Source organism: Schistocerca nitens, chromosome 2, assembly GCF_023898315.1.
Source record: "Schistocerca nitens isolate TAMUIC-IGC-003100 chromosome 2, iqSchNite1.1, whole genome shotgun sequence".
Taxonomy (NCBI): domain Eukaryota; kingdom Metazoa; phylum Arthropoda; class Insecta; order Orthoptera; family Acrididae; genus Schistocerca; species Schistocerca nitens.
Window position 1 is genome coordinate 52942407 of NC_064615.1, and position 18143 is coordinate 52960549.

Genomic DNA, 18143 nt, shown 5'->3' on the forward strand with positions numbered 1-18143 from the left:
ATGTTAAATTTTCTTGCTCCTTAGCATCAACTGACAAATTCCTTATTACGAACTTTATATACGGGACTGAAGATAAGATTACTCAGTCAGCGTATTTCTATAACCTAATAGACGTTCATGTACACACAACTTTTCATTTGTAGGTGTCTGTGTTAATTTTATGCTATATAATACTACACTTACATCTTTTAAGTAGAGCACAGCTCACTCGCAGTAATTATAATGACTAAAGTGTGTTTGCACACTTGATTACATTACCAGCACAAATGATTTATTGTCAAGGTTCATTACAAATGCTTTCGCAGCTTCAATTTATTAATATGAGATTTACTCAAAATATTAGAAAAAATAATCCTTATATCATTACAAGATCGCATTATATTAATTATATTACACCCATTGTACTTGGTTCTGTATTCTTATCGTTATGTGCTGAAAAGTTTTCTTTGCTCTGTATCGTAAAAACGGAATATTTTCGAAAAAGTGCTGTAAATGAGCAATACATCATGTTTTATGATCGAGACTTCAGACTAGAAAGTTCATATGAATTCTATCAATTAACGCAGTTAAGCTTAGATCCGTATAGGCGTTTGTTGTCGCATTACTGATTCATTCAGATATCTGAGCTGCTAATATTTGTATTTTGGCTTTATAGGTAGATAACCTTGCCTGTTCTTCATGAGACAGTACACGTATTGTTATGAGCTCATTTCATAAAAATCCTTTCACGTCTGTTTACATGTCCATTAGTTAAATGCCATTCCTTATGGAAGGTCCATCCAGTCGTCGCTTCCCAGTATTACATACTCTCAACCAACCTGCACGTAGATACTTATTAGAGCCCTGTCGCCTGACTCTGATTCCCTTCTACTAACTTATCCTATAAATTACGGTGGTCGTATACGCATCTTCACTTACCACAACGAATGTAATAACAGCAACTAGTCACAAACGTTCACTAATTACTGACAGAATGGTATTAAGGTTCATTTAGTAGATCATACACAAAGCATCTCAAAGCCAGCATAGGACGTTATTCACTTCGTAAGTGTGTTCACTTTTATTTTGCCCTAGTTCAGCCTTAATTTGAAAGCATTCACCGGTTACTACCTGAGCAAGTAATGAATATGGCCTCATATATAGTGCTGCAATTTCGAAGCCTGTTGTTCGTTCACTTTCTGCATTTGTACTTGATGCATGTATTTCTTAAGTTCGCTGTGTGAACCGAGTCATTTAATCTGATTGGTAATGAGGTATGCCGACAAATAACTGTCACCATGTGGAATTAATTTGCCTCCATCAATTGTGATGGATCGATGTGTGTGTAATGCGTCATAGCACGTGTAATATGTCATGTTCAGTGTATTTTGTCATCAACTGGAGGACGATAACCATTTCGGTCTCCGTCAGTCTTGTTTTATTGATACAAGGCAGGCTGCGCTCTGCGATGCGTATGTAACGTAGTGGACGCGTCATCGCTTGCGTCACCGAATTTTGCTTCCGTCTTGTGACGTATTGCACCAAGTGAACTTCACATGCAGCTGCGAGAAATAACTATCACCGCAACTGTTATTGTACTTTTGGTCGTTGTTATTATCGATGCTTGTCACATGAAGATGAGCTTTCGAAGCTGTTCGTGTATGAGTAGTGTTTTGTCTAGCAAAATAACACGAAAAGATGGTTCTGCCCGCGTACTCTTACTCGTATGTTTCTGTGACGACGGATTGCTACAGTCCATTTAATCAAGATAAGTATTTTCATGGTTGGTGGACTAAGACAGACATCACAAGTCCCAGGTACGTAAATTGCCTGGGATGTGTCACCCCAAATTTTTTTGTTTACTGCGTTTAATGCTTTTTCTGCTTGATACTATTGATTGTCAAGCTGAGATTGAATAACCACTTCCCACTGAGGAGAATCTTGTGTCAAGATATGTCGTATTTGTCCTAATTCATGTTTAGAAACTTGTACTGAAGTGCTCTGTTGAGAATACACATCAGTAATGGTTTGCTGCACTGGCAATGTTTCAGTAATTTGTTCGTCCTCTTCCTTCTAAAATTCACCTAATTTTCTTTTATGATCAGTGGAGAGATGCTGTACTTCAGTTACTACCTGTTGAAGGATGGATTTCAAAGTTTCTTGTTTTAGCTAAAAAGTACTAAAGTTTTCAGTCAATTTGTCTACAGATTCAGTAACATCTCTAATTGTGGTTTTCATGTGTTAAATCTCGTTATTTACGGTTTCTAGACCAGCTCGAAAGTCGTTCGCATGACTAGCAACCTCGTTATTTAACCGCTCACTCTGATTTTTGACCTGTTCATTAGTTTGTGCGGTCTGACTAGACCAAAGTTAAGTTGTCGTTTCATACTCACAGTGGATACATTACTATCTGTACTTTCTTACCTTTGATTCATAGTACCTATTGAATTGTTTAATTCGTGTAACATTAACATAATAGGATCTGGTTCCGTACTAACAGATACAGCAATGGTCTTGTCTATAGCCAGTGACGTAATTTCACTTGTCACAGCTATCGTGTTATTTCAATTTTCAGGGGCGAATACCTTACTAGACTCAGTTTCTGGATGTGAAGAAGCCATGACATTGAACTGCATTTTATTTAATATCATATTAACGTGCAATAAAGTTTGTCGATTCTATTACTTATCGTAATTTAGCTAACATTTTACAGATGGTATTTGTGCGCGACACAGCGCTATAAAATATTTCTTGGGAAAACAAATGCTAACAGCTACTACAAGCTGTATGCACCTAATTTTAATTATAGGCCATCTTTTGGTCTTCTTTATAATATGTGGAGCAATTAAATAATAATTACAAAATTTTCAAATAATTAATCCTTTCAATTTACCGACCTCAATTAACAAATCTTTCTGCTACCAAGGCGCGGACTAGTACTGCGATTGAATTGGTGGTGTATTCTCTTACTTAGTGTTGTAGTAGCAAAAAATTACCTTCCAATTTCTGCTTGTTTTATGCCCCTTTTCTTTTGTTTTATTAGTTTTAAATGAACTGTGATCCCTTTTTGTAACCGACTTTACACACTTTCAAAAATCACGGATCGGATTAAAATTGCTCGTACTTGGCATACATGAAGAAACAAAAGGACAATCGTGATACACAGATCTGGCGAGCAGGGCTGCCAGCCCATCAACTGGAGATCGCCACTTTGTTCTTCGAATCACTCCATCGCACTCTTTGCCTTGTGACATGACGCATTACCTTATTGAAAAATGCCACTACCGTCGGAAAACACGATCGTCATGAAGGGGTGTATGTCCTGTCCCACCAGCGCACGATACTCCTTTGCCGTCATGGTGTCTTGCACGAGCTCCGTGGACCAAAGCATAATGAAGCCGCCGCCCGCTTGTCTCCATCCCGCAGTCCAGGTGTCCAAGAGCTGTTATCCTGGAAGACGATGGATTTGCACCCTGTCACCGGCATGATGAACGAGGTACCGGGATGCATCAGACCGTGCAACGCTCTGCCACTGCGCCAACGTCCAGTGGCGATGGTCACGGGCCCATTCCAGTCATATGCTCTGACGTCGTGGTGTTGACATTGACACATGTATGGAATGTCTGCTGTGTAGGCCCATCGTTAGGAGTGTTCGGTGCACTGTGTGTTCAGACACCCTTTTACTCTGCCCAGCATTAACGTCTGATGTTATTTTCACCACAGCTCGCCGCCTGTCCTGCTATACTAAACTGCCCAGCCTACGACGTCAGACATCTGTAATGAGAGGTGGGCGCCCAATGCCACGACGTCTGGAGGTGGTTCCACTTTGGTTTCGCCACGTGTTGAAGACACTCACAGCAGCACTTCTCGTACGTTCTCCGACGCCCGACTTGTCGCGCAGTTTCCGAAATGCTCGTGCCCACCCTCCGGGCCAGCACAACCTGCTCTCGGTCACACTTAGACAGATCGAGCGCCTTCTCCATTCAACACACGGACAGCGCTCTCACTACTACACTGCTGGCCACCGTAAATGCAACACCAAGAAAGACAAGAGGTAGCACAACAAAATTTATTTTGGAGATAACATGTTGACCAAATATCAAATGATTACGTTTACAGATGTCTGTGACATGTGGTTCCTGCCAGAATCAGTAGCCAGAGTAGCCGCCATTGTTGGAGATCACCGCTGCCACAGGTCTCGCCATTGAGTCAAAGAGACGTTGGATGTGTTCCTGGGGTACAGCAGCCCAAGCAGCTTCCACACGTTGCCAAAGATCATCTGGTGTGGCAGCTGGGGATGTAATCTGGGTCACTCGTTGAGCAACCATGGACCACATGTTTTCTATCGGCGAAAGACCCGGAGAGCGAGCCGGCCAGGGAAGCACTTCAATCTGGTTATTGACGAAGAACTTTTGGACAATGCGTGCCACGTGTGGTCGCGCATTATCCTGTTGAAATATGGCTGTGGCCGAGCCCTGAAGGTAAGGAAGGACAACTGGCTCCAGCACCTCCGATATGTAGCGCCGGCTATTTAAAGTACCGGCAATGCGTACTAGAGGCGTGCGAGAGTAATATCCAATACCGCCCCATACCATAATACCCGGTGCAAGACCAGTGTGGTGGTGCATAATGCAGCTGTCCAGCATCCTCTCTCCACGGTGTCTCCACACTCGAATCCGACCATCGTGGTGCTGCAGACAGATGCGTGCCTCGTCAGTAAAGACAACGTCATTCCATTCTGCCGTCCATATTCGTCTGTCATCACACCATTGGCGACGGAGACGTCTGTGGTTCTGCGTCAATGATAGACGAAGCAATGGACGTCTTGCGGACAGACCACTCTGCTGTAAACGGCGTCGAATGGTACGCGCAGACACTGGATGATGCGTTACAGACGCAATGTGCTGTGCTATGGTTCGGGATGTCACTGAGCGATCCGTCACTGCCATGCGCACAATTTGCCTATCAGCACGTGCAGTGGTGCACCGAGGTGAATGCGATCGACCACGCCGGTCCGTCGTACCCTCCTGCATCCAACGGTCACATATCCACATTACAGTTGTTTGGTTTCGTCCAACACGACTAGCGATTTATCTGTATGATAATCCACAATCTCGGTAAGCCACTATCCTTCCTCTGTCGAACTCGGATACTTGATCAAACGATGTTCGCTGTTGTCTACGAGGCATAACTGATCGTCTTGTGAAACAACCACAAGGTAAACACACGTGCCGAACGTACACTCGTCGAAATCGCCAAGCCTTAAATGGCGCTATGAGGTGGCGCCACAGGCGCGCGTGATGTGCGTCTGCGCTGAAATTCTAATCAGTTGCATATCTCATCGCTGCAAACCCATGGTGTAAATTTCACTTGATTCGGATGCTTCCTTCAGGGTGTTGCATTTACGGTGGCCATCAGTGTACATGCACCGTGCGTGTGTCTGACTAGCAATCATTCCTCTCCATGTGACATTAATATCGCGTGGACGGGTTTATGTCAACAGTAGGTCGGCGGTCATTGTGTTGTGGCTGATCAGACTTTGCCGCTGGCATTAGGTTTAACAAATGGTTCAAATGGCTCTGAGCACTATGGGACTCAACTGCTGAGGTCATTAGTCCCCTAGAACTTAGAACTAGTTAAACCTAACTAACCTAAGGACATCACAAACATCCATGCCCGAGGCAGGATTCGAACCTGCGACCGTAGCGGTCTCGCGGTTCCAGACTGCAGCGCCTTTAACCGCACGGCCACTTCGGCCGGCTTAGGTTTAACATCTACGAGGTTAACTCCAAAAGAAGTGCACACTATTTTTTTAAATCCATCTTTTATTTTACATCTTTGAAAGTTTCACAGTGTGTAGATACATCTTTAGGAACAATATTTTCATTTATTCACATAATTTCCCTCCCTCTCAACTGCCTTACGCCATCTTAGAAACAGCGTCTGTATACCCGCACGCTAAAATTCTGGACCAACCTGTTGGAGCCACTGTTTGGCAGCGTGCACAAGGGAGTCATCATCTTCAAGCCTTGTTCCACGAAGAGAGTCTTTCAGTTTCCCAAAGAGATGATAGTCACATGGAGCCAGGTCAGGGCTGTAAGGCGGGTGTTTCAGTGTGGTCCATCCGAATTTTGTGATCGCTTCCATGTTTTTTTGACTGACATGTGGCCGTGCACTGTCATGCAACAGGAAAACATCCTGTTTTTTCCGATGTGCTCGAACACGACTCAGTCCAGCTTGAAGTTTCTTCAGTGTCGTCACATATGCATCAGAATTTATGGTGGTTCCACTTGGCATGATGTCCACAAGCAAGAGTCCTTCGGAATTGAAAAACACCGTAGCCATAACTTTTCCAGCAGAAGGAGTGGTTTCGAATTTTTTTTTTCTTGGGTGAATTTGCATGATGCCACTCCACTGACTGCCTCTTCGTCTTTGGTGAAAACTGATGGACCCATGTTTCATCACCTGTCACAATTCTTCCAAGAAAATCATCTCCACCATTCTCGCACTGTTCCAAAAGTTCGCTGCATACCAGTTTTCTTGTATCTTTGTGAGCTACTGTCAACATCCTGGGAAGCCACCTGGCACAAACCTTTTTTAACGCCAACACTTTCAGTATTCTGCAAACACTTCCTTCCCCTATCCCAACGTAGCGTGACAGTTCGTTCACTGTGATGCGTCTGTCAGCAGTCGCCAATTCGTTAACTCTCTGCACACTGTCTGGAGTTTGTGCAGTACGAGGCCTGCCGCTGCGAGGACAATCCTGAATACTGCCGTAACCTGCTTGCCCACCGACTAATTGTGCTGCGATCGACAGCAGCATCTCCATTCACCTTTTTCAAACTCTTATGAATGTTTCTCACTGTCTTGTTTTCACGGCACAGGAATTATATGACAGCACGTAGCTTCTGATGAACGTCAAGTGTAGCAGCCGTTTTGAAGACATGCTGTGAGGACGCCACTCACGGGAACAGGTTGAACTAAGTTTGAAAACAAGCGGAAAGGATGTATCTAAACACTGTAAAACTTTCACACATGCAGAATGAAAACTGTATTTCTACAAAATCAATGTGTATTTCTTTTGGAGTGACCCTCGTATCTGTTAAGCCTTACCCAGGCGAAACGAGTATAAATAAATTACAGATATGCTACCTACGACGTGTTTTGCAATCAGTTTAAAATAAAATTCCGAGGCATTATTTTTCAGCATGCCCTCGTAGCAATGAATATACTGCATATGTCAATATACTTACCCGGTACAGTTTCGTAAGAAAGGTTTTTCTAGATTCATTAAACTTCATATCCATTGCACTTACAGTGCAGAATTTTTGTATAAATGAGCTTCAGGGTGCTAGATGAGACACACATCTGATGTATACAATCTGGATAACAACAAAGATCAGCTGCACCACACGTACTTAGGCTCCAGCTATTTCGTAATTTTGCTACCCTGATTTACTAGTAACTAGCTTTCTCTGACTCTGAGAGTTTCTTTAACTTTTTTTTAATAAATGTATGCTTCCCGTTGGGTTTGTTTTGACTATGATGCGTCAGATTACATAACGATTGACTAAGGAATAACCTGTTGCAGCTGGTAGACAGTGAATTTCAAACTACGCCTCCTCCGCAGTTTGGGAGCCGTATTTATTGTTAGTGGCCCGGTTCCGCGCCGACCTCCCGCAGATTGCCTGACAAATCGCATTTGGCACCTGCGGCTCGCAGATTGCGCTGCAGGGAAGGCGAGCTTAATGTCGCCCGCAGGAAATTCACGGCGCAATCCGGACTTAAACTAGTTCCCGAGGTGACGGGCAAGGCGGCACGCATTTCCCTCCACCAGCGAGACTAAGCCCCCTTTCCTCATATCTTTCGTCGCTTCTATTATTAGCTAGTCATGTGTCGTTTCTTTTATGGTCTAGTTTCTTAGGATCGATGCGACGTAATATCTAAAACTGCCCACTCATCTCTGCCACAGTAGTCAGATTACGGGAGGAGTCACTGTTGAACAGTCCGAATAACAGTACAAAATCATTATACAGGGTGATTCAAAAAGAATACCACAACTTTAGGAATTTAAAACTCTGCAACGAAAAAAGGCAGAGCTAAGCACTATCTGTCGGCGAATTAAGGGAGCTATAAAGTTTCATTTAGTTGTACATTTGTTCGCTTGAGGCGCTGTTGACTAGGCGTCAGCGTCAGTTGATGCTAAGATGGCGACCGCTCAACAGAAAGCTTTTTGTGTTATTGAGTACGGCAGAAGTGAATCGACGACAGTTGTTGAGCGTGCATTTCGAACGAAGTATGGTGTTAAACCTCCTGATAGGTGGTGTATTAAACGTTGGTATAAACAGTTTACAGAGAATGGGTGTTTGTGCAAAGGGAAAAGTTCTCGACGGCCGAGAACGAGTGATGAAAATGTAGCACGCATCCAGCAAGCATTTGTTCGCAGCCCAGGAAAATCGACTCGCAGAGCTAGCAGAGAGCTGCAAATTCCACAATCAACTGCATGGAGAGTCCTACGAAAAATGTTAGTTATGAAACCTTATCTGTAACTACCTGAACGTCAACTACCCGAGGCGATGGATCGGCCGCCAGGAAGCCCGTGACAGAGCACTTCATCACTGGCCTCCAAGAAGCCATGATCTTACCCCCTGCGATTTTTTCTTATGGGGGTATGTTAAGGATATGGTATTTCGGCCACCTCTCCCAGCCACCATTGATGATTTGAAACGAGAAATAACAGCAGCTATCCAAACTGTTACGCTTGATATGCTACAGAGAGTGTGGAACGAGTTGGAGTATCGGGTTGATATTGCTCGAGTGTCTGGAGGGGGCCATATTGAACATCTCTGAACTTGTTTTTGAGTGAAAAAAAAACCTTTTTAAATACTCTTTGTAATGATGTATAACAGAAGGTTATATTATGTTTCTTTCATTAAATACACATTTTTAAAGTTGTGGTATTCTTTTTGAATCACCCTGTATATCTGAAATCATTGTATATCTTAAGGGGAGAAGCACCTTCTGTCTCTGCACTGATTAGTTGACCCTTTTAATTGTTGTTTTGCTCAAGAAGTATAAACAACAAAACACTGAAATTTTTCAAGTACATATACACTATTTGATAACAAGTTAATATATTTTCATAAGAACAATACATTTAAATCGTAATTCTCAAATGCTCTAACAATGAATGTTCCCGGACAAAATTTATGAAAATTGTAAAGGTTGTTGTGTCCTTTATAATATAGCTAAAAGGCTAAAAAAAAATATCTCTTCCAGCACACGTACTAAAATAACTGGCTATTAGAATTTCATAGCTCTGGGTGAATAGCTGCAAGAGGAAAGATACATTAGGTACAAAAACCAGAAGTTACGGAAACGGAGTTTAAAGTTTTATTGCACTTACAGTAACTTTAATACAATCCTTCTATGCATTTTAAAAACGAACTTACAGCTTCTGTGAGTACATTATTCTCCAATATAACATTTCTACTTCTGGTTTTTGACAGTTCTGCGTCATCACCATATGCGGAAGGGCTAGAAAACATTTCGTCCTAGAAGAACTGTGAGTAACGGCATTCACAAAAGAATTAGCATTACCCAACCGAAAACTTAAACCCTTGTTAGTAGATAAATGAATATCACCTTCTTGTGTATTTATAATGCTTGTATTCACCATTACCTTTCTTCCAAGACCTCCAGACCTTATGTTAATAATTCTGTTGGACGGTGACGGCGTTTCGTAGCGACCAAACAAAAAACACATCTTTTACGTTATTACTACTGGATACAGCTGAATGCAAGACATTTACCAGTATAGCCAATAGGTTCAAGCTCAAATTTACAGAATAAATTGCTTAGGCTTATGAATTCATAGGTCATAGTAAAAATCATAGCAAGAGAAGTCTCACACCAATAAGGGAAACACAAGAGCGTCTATGGCAGTAAATTTAATCTCATTGCTAATTGTTGGATAAATACTGCTGGGCATGTCTCACTGAGCAAGCTGAAAATCAAACTGACATTTAAAACATTTAAATAATCATTTGTCTACAATACTTTTATATTTGCATATACTCCAAACTATCGTAATTACCAATAAATAAGTTTTATATTTTCATCAAACTTTTCGCTTTCAAGGTTACAGCATTACACTACCCTTTATGCAATAATGTTTAGTATATCATGTTCGTTTTTGTTTAATCGCCCATCCTGAATGTATTTCCAACTTCTGTTTTCATCTTCTGCATTCCAGACTAAAACTGAGTAACAGCTTCTGTAGTTAATATAAAATTATTTGAAGTAATTGCAAGGAAACGTACCTCGGCTAGTTCTAATGTAGGATGTGTTCCAGTTTATTTCATTCCTACGATGGAGAAATATTAGGAGTGATTTACACTATGCGACCCACTGCGAATTCCTCTACTGTGCCAACCTTTTCATTTAAGAGTAGCGATTGCAAGCTGAGTCCTCAGTTATTTGCTGAATATATCCCTGCCTGTGTTTCCTCCACACTTTTAGTCCCTACAGCGCTCTCTGGTATCACAGAAGTTACTCTATTATTTCTTAACATATGGCAATTGCAAATGTTAATGCTAAACGTCTCGTTATGGTGAAAATATATGCAAATATTCCTATGAAATTATTAAATAGTATTGCAATGAAAACTGAAACAAAGGTGGATGTCATTCCATTAAATGATTTAGCTTGTAATAAGATTCTCTTCCTCTTGTCGATTCTGCGCAGAACCTCGTCATATCTTACCAGTCCACCTTATTTTCAATACTCTTTTGTAGCACAAAATCTCAAATGCTTCGATTCTCTTCTGTCCCGGTTTTCCCACACTCATTGTTTCACTACCATACAACGCTGTGCTCCAAATGTACATTCTCAGAAATTACTTTCTCAAATGGAGGCCCATGTTTGATACTACTAGAATCCTCTTGGCCAGGAGTGCCCTTTTTGCCAGTGCTATTCTGCTTCTGATGTCCTTCTTGCTCCGTCCGTCATGGGTTATTTCTTGCCTAGGTCGCAGATTTCTTTAACTTCAACTACTTAGTGATTACCATTTTTGATGTCAGGTTTCTAGGTACTCTCGTTTCTGACACTTCTCATTGACTCTGAATGTACGATGGCCGTTCAGAAAGTAACCTCCGGTTGATTTAAAAAAATACACCAAGTTAAATAAAAATATTTTAATATATACATCTTACAACTACATCTTTGCACTATTTTTCTACATAGTCTCCATAGCGATTGAGGCACTTATCGTATCTCTTCACAAGCTTTGAAATTCCTTCTGCATAAAAATCACCCGCTTGTGCCTGGAGCCAGCCTGTGACCGCATCTTTGAGCTCTTCGTCGTCATCAAACCGCTGTGACCCGAGCCATTTCTTCAAATGCATGAAGAGGTGATAATCACTTGGCGCCAGGTCTGGGCTGTAAGGTGGATGGTTGATAACGTCCCACTTGAAGGACTCAAGAAGGGCCGTTGTTCTGCGAGCAGAGTGAGGACGGGCGTTATCGTGCAAAAAAACGATACCGGAAGTCAGCATACCACGGCGTTTGTTCTGTATAGCCCGTCGTAACTTTTTTATTGTTTCACAGTACACGTCTTGATTAATGGTCGTACCACGTTCCATGAATGCAACCAACAACACCCCTTTGGCATCCCAAAACACCGTTGCCATCAGTTTTCTGGCAGAAAAATCTTGCGAGGCTTTTCTTGGTTTGGTAGGCGAATTTGAATGTGCCCACATCTTTGATTGTTCTTTTGTCTCAGGGTTCACGTACTTAATCCAGGTTTCGTCACCGGTCACGATTCTGTTTAACAATGGTTCTCCTTCGTCCTCATAACGTGACAGAATAATGCAGAGGCCATTCTTTGAGTTTTGTGGTGGTCGGTAAGAATTTTGGGCACCCATCGTGCACAGAACTTACGGTAACCCAATCTTGCTGTCACTATCTCGTACAAGAGAGTCTTAGAAATCTGTGGAAAACCAGTAGACAACTCCGACATTGAGAAATGTCGATTTTCACGAACTTTTGCATCAACTGTCTGAACGAGTTCGTCAGTCACCAATGATGGTCTACCACTCCTCTCTTCATCATGAACGTTTTCTCGTCCACTTTTAAATAAACGTACCCATTCACGGACAACTCCTTGACTCATAACTCTTGGTCCGTACACGGCACAAAGCTCACGATGAATAGCTGCTGCAGAATATCCTTTGGCTGTAAAAAACCTTATGACAGCACGCACTTCACATTTGGCGGGGTTTTCTATTGCAGCACACATTTCAAACTGCCACAAAAACTAAACTAGCGCAGGTACGACGTTCACTCGACCACGGCTTGATGCCGACTGACCTGTTGAGTGCGCGAACGCACAGATGGCGTCGCTACTCCCCCCACAACCCGCACTGTGACCAATCGGAGGTTACTTTCTGAACCACCCTCGTATATTATGTACTCATTAGACTGTTCATTCCATTCAACAGATCCTGGAAGTCTTCTTAACTTTCATCGATGACGACAATGTCATGAGTGAATCTCATCATTTAAATCCTTTCACCCTGAATTTTAATCCACCTTTCTTTTATTTCCTTCCCTGCTTCTTCGGTGACTGAACAGCAGGAGCAAAAGGTATTACTCACTTGTTTGTTCAAGAAGCAGTCCTGATACTTTGGGGCGGCACCTCAGGTCGCAAATATACCATTTTAATTGTTAATTAGTAACCCACACATCTATATTACGAGTCGTGAAAAGACTAGCGCGATACACTGGCCCCCATGTGGCTATTGATCGTTAATCGGCTTCATTTAGAAAATTTTGGGTCGATTGCTCTCTGTTTCGGATTGCTGCCAGCCTTGGTGATCACGAATCTGTGTCACGATAACTAACTGGCTAAGTGTTGTCTTCATTATCCAGTATTAGACACGTTCACAAATTTTTACTGAATGTCATCTAGGCTGTATTTCAAGACCCTTAATTTAATTTAATATTCCTTGCTGCAAATATTGTCACGTCAAAACTACGATCAAGTCCAGATCCCAAGGTAGGGTTATCAATGAAGAACAACAACTAGTACTAAAAGCACGTTTCTTACTAACATCAGTGTATAATAAGAACAAAACTAAGCCCGCATCTCGTGGTCGTGCGGTAGCGTTCTCGCTTCCCACGCCCGGGTTCCCGGGTTCTATTCCCGGCGGGGTCAGGGATTTTCTCTGCCTCGTGATGGCTGGGTGTTGTGTGATGTCCTTAGGTTAGTTAGGTTTAAGTAGTTCTAAGTTATAGGGGACTGATGACCATAGATGTTAAGTCCCATAGTGCTCAGAGCCAACAAAACTAACTCCTCGGCGACCAGCTTCATATGCGAACACCGAATATTCCGGAAAACACAAACATCACCCACGTAAGATATTTCATGAACCTTCCAGAAATTAACTAACAAATAAATATTGGTGATTTTCATATTCGGGTCTCCAGCCGGAACAAGATGTCACCTTGACACAGTTCTTCGGAGGCCCACGTGGACGCCATCTTCAGGTGAGTAACTCGCCGGAACTGAAATCAAACCGCAGTGGCGCTTCCTTGATACACTGTGTGTAGGTCCAACGTGCGTGCATGAATGTAACTGCTTTCTAGTGCAAAGCACGACAGCACACCGATGGTGAAAGCTCTCGGAAACGATAAATCGGTATAAAAGGCTGTTGACAGCTTTAAACGACTAACAAGAAGACCGTTGTTTTTTAATGTTAAACAAAATATGGTTCCAACAGTTACTATATCTATTAATAATATCGTCAGTTAGCCGGATTTCAATATCTTCTTTCACTATGCAGTCCCAATAAGACGACGCAGCGGCAGCCACTTTCGTCTCATCACACAACATTTTATGTCCTTCAGTAAGATAATATTCCGCAACCCTAGATTTTTCTGGCTCAAATAAACACGTGTTGAGATGCTGCTCCACGCATCGATTGTGGACCGTACGAATTGTTTGTCCACTATAGACTTTCCCGCAATTGCGGGGAATTTTGTTGACGCCGGTCTTCCTCAAACCCGAATCATACTTCACTGAGCCAAGCAGTGCTCTAGTCTTGGCTGGTGGACGAAATACACTTTTAACATCAAATCTCTTTAAAATTCTTCCTATTTTTGAACATATGCTTCCCGCGAAAAATAGGAACGCCACCAATCTACTTCTATCCCCCGTTTGTTGCCACAAAGCTCATACCTGTAGAGCACGACGGATCTGATGGTCTATTTGAACATTACTTTTAAATGATCCAGTACTTGTGTCAAACGTCCGCAGCTCGTGGTCGTGCGGTAGCGTTCTCGCTTCCCACGCCCGTGTTCCCGGGTTCGATTCCCGGCGGGGTCAGGGATTTTCTCTGCCTCGTGATGACTGGGTGTTTTGTGCTGTTAGCCGGCCGCTGTTGGCCGAGCGGTTCTGGCGCTACAGTCTGGAACCGCGCTACCGCTACGGTCGCAGGTTCGAATCCTGCCTCGGGCATGGATGTGTGTGTTGTCCTTAGGTTAGTTAGGTTTAAGTAGTTCTAAGTTCTAGGGGACTTATGTCCTCAGCAGTTGAGTCCCATAGTGCTCAGAGCCTTTTTTTTGTGCTGTCCTTAGGTTAGTTAGGTTTAAGTAGTTCTAACAAGGGAACCTCCCCATCGCACCCCCCTCAGATTTAGTTATAAGTTGGCACAGTGGATAGGCCTTGAAAAACTGAACACAGATCAATTGAGAAAACAGGAAGAAGTTGTGTAGAACTGTGAAAAAATAAGCAAAATATACAAACTGAGTAGTTCAAGGCAAGGTAAGCAACAATAAGGACAATAATAACGCAGGAGCGCAGTGGTCTCGTGGTAACGTGAGCAGCTGCGGAACAAAAGGTCCTAGGTTCAAATCTTCCATCAAGTGTAAATTTTAATTTTTTATTTTCAGTTTATGTGACAAACTCTTATGTTTTCATTACTTTTTTGGGAGTGATTATCACATCCACAAGAAAACCTAAATCGGGCAAGGTAGAAGAATCGTTTTACCCATTCGCCAAGTGTACAAGTTAGGTGGGTCGACAACATATTTTGTCATGTGACGCACATGCCGTCACCAGTGTCGTATAGAATATATCAGATGTGTTTTCCTGTGGAGAAATCGGTTGACCTATGACCTTACGATCAAATGTTTTCTGTTCCCATTGGAGAGGCACGTCCTTTCGTCTACTAATCGCACGGTTTTGCAGTGCGGTCGCAAAACACAGACACTAAACTTATTACAGTGAACAGAGATGTCAATGAACGAACGGACAGATAATAACTATGCAAAATAAAGAAAGTAAAATTTTCAGTCGAGGGAAGACTTGAACCACGGATCTCTCGTTGAGCAGCTGCTCACGGTACCACGGGACCACGGCGCTTCTAAGCACACTTCGTCCATGATGTTGCTTATGTGGCCCATGGACTACTCAGTTTGTATATTTTGCTTATTTTTTCACAGTTCCACACAACTTCTTGGTGTTTTCTCAATTGATCTGTGTTCAGCTTATCAAGGCCTATCCACTGTGCCAACTTATAACTAAATCTGAGGGAGGTGCTATGGGGAGGTTCCCTTGTAAGTTCTAGGGGACTGATGAGCATAGATGTTAAGTCCCATAGTGCTCAGAGCCATTTGAGCCATTTGTGTCAAACAATCTGCATTGACATGGCATAAGCTCTTTTTACCAATGTACACTGGTTCCCTTTATGCTGGTACGGGGGATGACAAATGAACGCATGGAGACATCGGTCCGTATGAATGGGCATACGATAAACACTGTGTCCTAATGTCTCATCATCCGTCCTGTAGGCCAAGACATTTAAAAACGGAAGTTTTCCATCCTTCTCAACTTCCATCGTGAACTTAATATTGAGACGCCGACAATTAAAATTATCTGGGAAACTGTACAGAGCATCCCTTCCATGTGATCATAATATAAACGTATCGTCGACGTATCTCCTAAAACAGGTTGGTTTTAAGAACACCGTCTTCAGTGCCGTGTCCTCAAAATATTCCATAAACAATTTGGCGGCTATGGGGATAATGGACTCCCCATCGATGCGTCGTGCGCCACAAGCGTTTATTTAAGCCAGAAAAATCTGCGGTTGTGGAACATTGTCTTACTGAAGAACATAAAACGTTATGTGGTGAGACGTTAGTGAGTGCCCCTGGATCGCGTTATTGGGACAGTATAGTGAAAGAAGCTAGTGAAATTGGGCTATCTGAAGATGTTACAGAGATGAGGAGTATCCTTTAAGTAAGAGTTGGAATACTGTTTTGTTTGACATTAAAAAACAGCGGTCCCTGTGCCGGTCATCAAAAGGCGTCAACACTGTTTGATATCGATTTATCGTTTCCGTGAGCTTTCACCATCGCTGCACTGTCATGTTTGGCGCTAGAGGGCAGCCACCTTCACGCGCGCGCGTTGGACCTACAGGCCGTGTATCAAGGAACCGCCGCTGCGGTCTTATTTCAGTTCTGGCGTGTTAGTGTGACGGCTTACTCACCTGAAGAAGGTGGCCAAGTGGACCGCCGAATTATTGTGTCAAGAAGAGTTTATGTTTAAGCTGGAGACCCGATTTGAACATCAGTTACTATGCTGGGAAAGTTTACGGAGCAACAACAATTGCTGGTGGTTGGATCTGAACTGGCTGCTTGTAGCACAGAAACCATAACACTAACCGCTACTAATGATCAATGTTAACCCAAAACTTTACGTCATACGGCGTGTACCAGAGCTCGTAGCAATATGTACCACATTTCTAGATAATCATCTTTATAATGCACATTTGTGGATTCATGTTTCTTCTATTTGAAGGTTATACAACTTACAGCTATTCGGTACAAGTCGCACACGCTCGTGATTTATCAGTGTGGTAAGACAAACAGTAAAACATTCCCCCTCTCGTACCCTCAAACTCTTTAAAGGCCCCGTTTATTTGTCTTTTGCCTCTGAGTTAAGTGCCTAAATTCATCAATGTTAATTAAAACTGAGTACATTTTAATTACCACCATCTCTTTAAGTATTGTTGTTTGTTACTAAGCTGGAAAACTACATGGTTAGAATCTCTTAACGGTTAACTGACGTTCTGGACTTGGCTGTTAGTTGCTAGATTCGTATTATTATATAATAACGAACCAGGTAGCGCAGTGGTTAGCAGACTGGACTCGCACTCGAAAGGACGACGGTTGAAATCCACGTCTAGCCATCGTGATTTAGGTTTCAAGTGATTTCTCTAAATTGCTTCAGGAAAATCCCAGGATGGTTCCTTTCAAAGAGCACGGCCGATTTCCTTCCCCATCCTTCCTTAATCCAAGCTTGTTCTCAGTCTCTAATGACCTCTTAGTCGCGAGGACATTAAAAACTAATCTCTTCCTCCTTTTGTTATATAATACGGCTATGAACAGCAGTCTGCACAAATCTTGATTGAGGCTGGAGTTTGACGACCACTGCTATAAAATTGTACTGTATCTGCGCAAACACTCCGACTGGCCCTCACTGCACGTACACCAGCGTCGCGCAACGTTATCTACTCCGTGCTCGAGCGTCCCAAGTCCAGTTACGACCGTAACAGTCCTGGGTAGCAAGACAGCAAATAACAACAAATACGACGCGGCTTATCGATAAGAATCTGGGATGCCGCTACTGCTGTCGTCGGTCACTCCGACTGGCGGCCTTCCAGTCAACGTCGAGAGGTGCAGCCAGCACGTGGCTAATTCCCTCCGCACGTCACGTGTTCGGGAATAGTCCGCGCTGAATACTTCCGCCGTGGCCAAACATGGGCGGCTCACGGCCTTCGACGGATAGTAGGTTTGGGGAGGAAAGGGACCACACGACGGGCTCATCAATCCCTTTTTCCACATTCGAACGGGTTGAAAACAATCCCAAAAGGTATCTGGGAAAAAAAATGGCTCTGAACACTATGGGACTTAACTTCTGAGGTCATGAGTCCCCTAGGACTTAGAACTACTTAAACCCAACTAACCTAGTGACATCACACACATCCATGCCCGGGGCAGGATTAGAACCTGCGACCGCAGCGGTCGCGCGGTTCCATACTGTAGCGCCTAGAACAGCGGGCGACTGTCTGGGAAAGTGAAAGTCGTAAAACTAACGTCGA